Below are 7,178 nucleotides of genomic sequence, written 5' to 3'. Positions count from 1 at the left end.
TTCAATACAATGGTCTCATGAGCTGCCTTACATGATTGAGATTCATCTCGATGTAATCGGTGTTGTGTTTGTTGGGATCCGATGGATGATACATTATGATTAGTCTATCTACAAAGTTTGTGAAGTTATTGTTGTTGCAATCTTGTTATGCTTAATGCTTGTCACTAGGGCCCGAGTGGCATGATCTTAGATTTGAGCTCTATACTTATTGCTTAGATTGTATCTACAAGTTGTATGCACATGTCACTGTCCGGAACCAAAGGTGTGGGGACCCCGGACTAGCTGTCCAAAATCCCTGTTATGTATACAATTCACGATCCCATGATCAGTGCGTCGTGAACACATAACCGAACTGATATCAAATTACACCATCCATTACAAAGCGGAATAAGAAAATTACAATGAGGTCACATGACCATTACTTACATAATAGCCTCGAAGGGCCTAACTAAACATCGAGTAGCATCATCACTTCAAGAGCAGCAGTACCCAAGTCATCTCGCCATAACCCTACGAGCAACCGATCGGGAAGACGTTCCTAGCTCGCATAGACGTCGCCAACTCCTTCTTCATCCGCCGTGTTCCTCCAAGTCTGGCCAAGTAAATAGCCAGGGACAAAGCCGTGAGTACATTTGGAATTGTACTCGCAAACCATCAAGAAAGGTACTTTGCAAGAGTGCAAGATAACAAGTGCTAGTCTAAGATCACAAGAGGGAAGAGCTAATTTCTCTAGTGGAAATAGCATGTGGAAGAGAAATAGTTTCTCTTGTGGATATAGCATGCCGGCATCTCAAGTGATGCGGACACTAAAGTGGTACTATGACATCTCTATATCTTTATTGAAGAAGATACTTCAAAAGATAGCTATGACATATCTATATTTTTATTGAAGAAGAGTTAGCATACCGCCATCTCAGGTGATGGGGATACTAGGGAAGTCCTATGACATCTCTATCTTTCTTAAAGAATTCATCTTCATGAAACACTAGGAAGGGAGTAACCCAATTTGTATTCCAAACCCTCGACCATCTCCATGTGGTCGACAAAGCCTCTTTCCCGTACCCTTCCGGTACTTCCAACACACGCATTTCCTTTGGAAATCATTTTCAAAACCAAAACTCATCAGGCTAAGCAACAGCCATTCCAACCGTCCATGACCGCGGACGCGGCTATTCGAATAGATTTTACTCTGCAGAGTTTGCGCACTTTCCCCACAAGAACCGATAAATCCGCCGGGATCATCCCCGGATCGTCATACGAAAGTATGCGAGACTCGGATAATCGGTCATAGTCTTTCGCCTGTCTCCCTTAACATGAGCCCCTCCCTGCGGGCTTACCCCTTCTCGGCACCCCGGCAGCATACCTCCTTTTTGAGCGTATCTCCGGCGCCACGACGAAGACCCTCGGTAATCGTCCGGCTGCAAGTTAATGCGGTGTATTGCCTCCTTCGGAGCGCAACCCGGTGTCAGAGGTCATCGTGACCCTCCTAGAGAGTGGTGAAGGTATCTCATGTCAAATTCAACAAACTACGGACTAAGCCCGTGCCCACTTTGGATATTGTGGTTGCGCTAGTTAATTGTCATGGGTGAGTACTTAGGCGCCAAAGTTTTCATAAAACCCAACCTTTTCATATCCTCATCATTTTTACCAAATCCTTTCCTTTCATAAATACACACTTAGGTAAGTCCAACTCACCCAAGGTTTTTCAAAAGTTCTTTTCAACAAGGTATTTTTCCAAGGGGTTCCCAACCTATAGTTTCATGTAAGAACTAAGAGACAACAATGGCATGATGCTAGCCATCATACCACTATGGAGATGATAATTGAGGTGTCAAGGAGATCATACATACTTAGGATAAGCATGCATAGGGACACCATAAATAGGATGATTCAACAAGGGTCATGATGTTAATCATCATACCACAAAGAAGATGATAATATAGGTGGTCAAGGGGGCATACATGCTTAGAGTAAGCATGCATAAGATCAACAAGGGGTTCAACATACTCGAGAGTAGGTATGTATAAAAGCAACAAGGGGTTCACATACTTGGGAGTAAGTATGCATGGCATCAACAAGGGGTTTAAGATACGACAAGGGCATGATGCTAACCACCATACCACTATGGGGTGCAAAAAGGGTGTCAAGAGGTCGACACACACAAGACAAGTGGGCGTACCCATCACACTTAGAGGGGTACACCTAGAACATGATGATGAAGACCACCATTTCACTAAAGGGGGTTGTAGGTGAGGTGTCAAATTGAATAAACATGCTCATGGTGAGCATGCTCCATCAACATAAGTAGAAACAACACAAGATAGATCGAGAGACAAGAATATCAACAAAGTAACCACAATATGTGATTAAACATTCAGAGATCAAGAGATGGCTTGCCTTGGTTGGCTTATTTTTCCCTGGACTTCTTCAACTCCACCCAATAAGTATTCCAACAATATAAATAAAATCCTCTTCCGATCCACTTCTTCTTCTTTCCGGAATTGTTCGCATCTATCGCCGGAAAAAAAATGCACACATACACACAATCACAAACCAATACATCAACACATCACATCAAGAAATAAACATGACACTAGTTCCAAAGAGTTGGTTTTGGATTAACAGAAAGCTTTGCAAGTGGTTTCACCACATTTGAAATTTTAAAACTGTAGTTATAGATTTTTGGACAACAACTAATCATGGATTTTAGTTAACTAGCAAAACAACTTTATGTGAACAAAAAAACAATCAAACCTAGGGTATATAATGAGATACTTTTAATATGAAAAACTTGTTTATACCAAAAAAAAAGTTTCCAATAATTCTATAACCAATTTCGAAATTAAACTATCCATAGCACACAAATAAATTACCATTTAATATGTAAAAATACCACTGATATGGGACCAGTTGAGTTTGAAAGGTGTTTTAATTGGTGATCTTTGAAAGTTGGAAATACTGGATTTGGGTCTATAATTCGGGAGATATTGATTTTATAAGTTTTCTGATTGTTTTAAAACATTAACGAGATTTCCTCAAAAAAGATCTAAACGGACCGAGTCCATGGGCCGAGACGAGACCGGCCTATCTGCTGTCCCGTGGGCAGTGGAGAGAGAAAAAAAAATTAAAACTCTGAAACTGGGCTAGACACGTCAGCCTAAAACAAACTAGATTTTGATGTGCGCCTTGGCGCACGACCCCGTGAAGCTTATACCTGTGTTTATTTTGTATACATTTGTAAAGATCAATAGTAAGCAAGCAATGAATGAAAATAACATAACATATCATTTGTCTTATATCAGTCTGTCGCTTTCCGAGCGGTCACCGCCAGTCCCTCAGGGTACCTAATCAGACATGAAGCTAGGGACACAACCCGGCCAAAAGGATGGGGGGCTGAGCCCTAATCTCACCACCATGCGTCACCATAGCGTACGCCACTTTATTACAGGCCCGAGGGCGTGCATTACAAAATACTGAAAACAGAGAAGTTCAACGAAATCTGAAATTTAATATCCCTAAAAATAGCACCGTTGCTCGCTTCCCTTGATCGGTTGCACCAGAAGTTGTGAGTCAGTTCAACGTGAACCCAAGAAATACACCATATTTGAGCCTGAAACAGTGATTGCAGGTAGGCCTCTGCCTCACTGTGGAGAACATCCTGCAGATGCTCCATATGGCTAGCACCTAAACCGGCTACAACTCCGAGCTCATCTCTGAACACCAAACCCCAGCCACCAGACGCATTGGCTGGGTCCATGCTCCCATCAATATTTATCTTCAGAACATCGTGCACCGGTGGCTTCCACTTGATCTCATAGCAGGTTGCTCTTTCTTCTTTATCTTTCTTCACTGTTGTTCAAACTCAGCAGTTAGAGACATGACAAACTGAATCTGACAAGGACGTAGACTCAGCAACATTGCATTTGTTCCTCACACGCCACCAGACCGAAAGCAGGTCAACACATCTCATCTTCTCCTGTTCATTGGCACCTAGTATCTGTGCAATGACATCTTTGGCATCAAGACAAGAGGCCAACTTAGCTCTGATGGGTTCAAGCTTCAGATCCTCCACAATGCACACAGAGGCTTGCACTTCTGAAATAGATGGCCACCATCTTCATTAAATCTAGAGCACATGGGGCATAAAGTATCAATCTCAATGCCTCTCCTCAGAATAATGCAGCGATGTGGGAGGCTGTTATGAGAAAGACACCACATGAATTGTTTCGCTTGCGGACTACCTGGTGCCTTGAGATCATGTTCCGGTTGAAAGAAATATAAGAGACTAAATTTTAGCATGAGGTACTCGGTTTCTCCAAATCGTCCCTAAGCTCGCAAGCCATGTTGTATCGGCATGGAAAATGAGCACAAGTGAATACTGAACTTCAACATTCTACCCTTAAAAAGAAAGCCAAGAAAGGAATTAAACTGGAGCAGCATCGAGAAAACTTGCAGATGTCATAACGGAATTAAACACATAACACCTAAATGTACAACCCCTTAGTAGTGTCCTATTTATTTCTTTGTAGGACCCCCAAAATTTGCAGGTAAACTTTGCCCAGTATAATTAGAACCGCAGGGACTATATAACTCAATATATAGATTAAAACAGAGGTTTGACATTTGTCAGACAACTTTTGCATAACACACACAGAACAGAAAACAAATAAGAGAACTCGAATTACTAATGTACTGGACAGAAACATGCTTATACTGGTTGCCCATATGGTATCCAACAAATATCATACGGATGGTCTGCAAGTTGAGAAAACAACAACCATTCTGCAGAAATGATCAAGTAGAGATGATCGTACCTAAAAGAACTGAAAAGATAAGAAGAATATGTGGTTAAAGGTGCCACGATAAGCCAATGCCCCAGATTTCGTATATCAACATAACTCGTTCTCTGCAACCTGCATAAAGATTCAACTCAGGTTTCTATAATAGATATACAGGGGAAGCACAAGTTATAGTATTTGAAATGACATTACATAATGTACATCAAATGGTATATGAAATGACAGAATAGGTTGGTCACTGCACTTTTTGAGTGAATATATCCAGCCAGTGATGCCATGGTCCTTATGGGCCAGGCGGCAAAACGTGATAGATTAAATCATGTATTGTGGTTTTTAAAGATAATTGGCTATTTGCAGTCAGGTTTTGGAAAATATGAGGTACACATGAGATTAACACCATAAAAATACTAATGTCAGCTGCTTAGGTAGGAAAGAAGTGCAAGAACAAATCAAAAGCAATTAATTATTACAGAATCTTGTAGCAAATTTTGATCTAGGAATAATTTAAATTTCCAAATAGGTGACAGTTTTTAATAGTGCCAACCATGAATTATTTGATTGGACAGAATTCCATCAAGACAAACCAGTAAAGAACACATGAAAACTTGGAAAATTGAGAGGCTTATATCACTCAGCATAGAATTCACAGGGAAAAAAGGAGAGCCACATGCCTACTATAAAGAAGAGTACCGCAGCCTTCGAGATTGGACTAACATGTCATTTCTACGTCAATTGTACGTCTTTGAATTAATATAAAGATACTCTGGTCTAGAACATGACCAAATATCACACCAGGGGCCTGAATTTAAAAACAAAGTTATCAGCTATAACATGAAGAAAGCCATTTGGACAAAATATTTACACACCTACTGCAAGTATGGAAAGAAGCACAAACATAATACTTTACCGAGACTAACAAAAAAATCCTACATCAGATGATACTTCAAACAGATTTTTCCTATATAAGGAGTCGGACTTCTGCAAGAAAATAAATAGCAGCACAAATAGTCTCATATCTATATAAGCCAAGCTATACAAACAGATTTGCATCTTGCTTTTCTTTCTAGAAACATGCCTGGGAAAGAATGCCAGTAAAAAAACCCACCTAGTTTAGTAATCAAATAGTTATTTCTTGCATCAGTAGAAGCATGATTTGCTACACCATATCCTGAGAACATACCATTTCCTTTTGTTGTTTTGCCTTCATGCCTCTACCCACTTGTACGGAGAAGCATGATTTGCTACACCAAAAATTAGCAATAACCAAAGATCAATCAGCCTGATAACCAAAAAAAGTGCTCATTCCTTGAGACATCATCTCTGCAATTTCGGATCCTCATCTTCTTCAATCACGCCATGGGTTCCTCCTAAAATGCACCCACATAAATTAGTTAATCCTATGGTAGTTTCTGTATGACAGACTGCACGAGATCAACCAAATAGACACGGAGCTAACCTCCCTGCTAGGTCGAGCATAGTCAACCAGGCTTCAACTGAAGTTCATATCCATTATCAGACATTCAGACCACCAAAGCGACTCTGGTTGCTCATCAATTTTCTGAGAAAAAGGCAACCATAATCAAAAATAATTTACACTGCAGAAAGCGAAAATATGAAGATGGAACATTTGTTCTTATCAGTAGCAAGTTAGGAGCACGTCTTGGGAACAACCATGGGCTAGCATATAAAGAAACATAACTTCATATAACTAATCCTAGGTTTTGTAACCATAAATCGAAACCTCTACTGGTCCACTGATCATGCGGTGCATATATTATGTACACGTTTGAGAAGAAAACTAAATACAGTAACTGTTAGAAAATCCCCATTTTTGCAGGCCTGGTTTTGCATATCCGCACCCAACAACCACATGTCAAAAGGACTTGAAGGAAGAGAAAGGGCAGACCACCATCGAACCTTCCAATCCAGCGTGGGAGCACAGAAAGAGCAGATTGATGGCGGAAGAAAGCAGCACTAGTGGCCTTGAAAGAAGGGCTCTGCGATGGCCAGGCATATAGTGCACAGAGCGTGTCGTCCTTCTCTCCACCCGGGAGTAGATGCTCTCGTATGCCAGACTTCCTTCAAGGAGCGAGGAGGATGGAGAGGCCCCTGCCATCTCACCCCAAGGTGTGCTGCGGCGGCGCGAGCGGCGGCAAGGCTGCTCCCGGGGACGGTGAGGATGGAACAAATGTGCAACATAGGACATAGGTATTAATCATGCATGCATCAGTGGTGCCAATATCGATGAGAGAAACACAAGAGTTTCTAGTATGCATCGCTGCATACCTCCAATCCAAGCTATATAGTATAAACTTCTTCAATCTGTATCCACAAGAACGGCCGCATGTACCACATAGATCCTCTTGTAAACCACTATAT

The 7,178-nt window shown here is 41.2% G+C and overlaps 1 long non-coding RNA gene across 6 annotated transcripts; it reads right to left on the bottom strand.

Annotated features, from left to right (window-relative positions):
- Nucleotides 1-3,273: 3,273 nt before the first annotated feature.
- LOC124678604 lies at nt 3,274-6,403 on the bottom strand. Of its 6 annotated transcripts, XR_006994545.1 has the most exons (6): nt 6,256-6,387; nt 5,980-6,166; nt 5,490-5,598; nt 4,815-4,913; nt 4,242-4,398; nt 3,274-4,126 (listed from the first exon to the last, which is right to left on the bottom strand). It is a non-coding gene; the product is annotated as an uncharacterized LOC124678604 (long non-coding RNA). The 6 variants fall into 6 exon arrangements; XR_006994546.1 differs by having other exon boundaries at nt 3,274-4,398; nt 5,905-6,166; nt 6,256-6,403; XR_006994547.1 differs by having other exon boundaries at nt 3,274-4,398; nt 5,475-5,598; nt 6,256-6,395.
- Nucleotides 6,404-7,178: the final 775 nt, after the last annotated feature.

Source organism: Lolium rigidum, chromosome 7 (assembly GCF_022539505.1).
Source record: "Lolium rigidum isolate FL_2022 chromosome 7, APGP_CSIRO_Lrig_0.1, whole genome shotgun sequence".
NCBI lineage: Eukaryota > Viridiplantae > Streptophyta > Magnoliopsida > Poales > Poaceae > Lolium > Lolium rigidum.
Note: the sequence above shows the minus strand (reverse complement) of the source record. Positions and strands in the feature narration are given on the sequence as shown.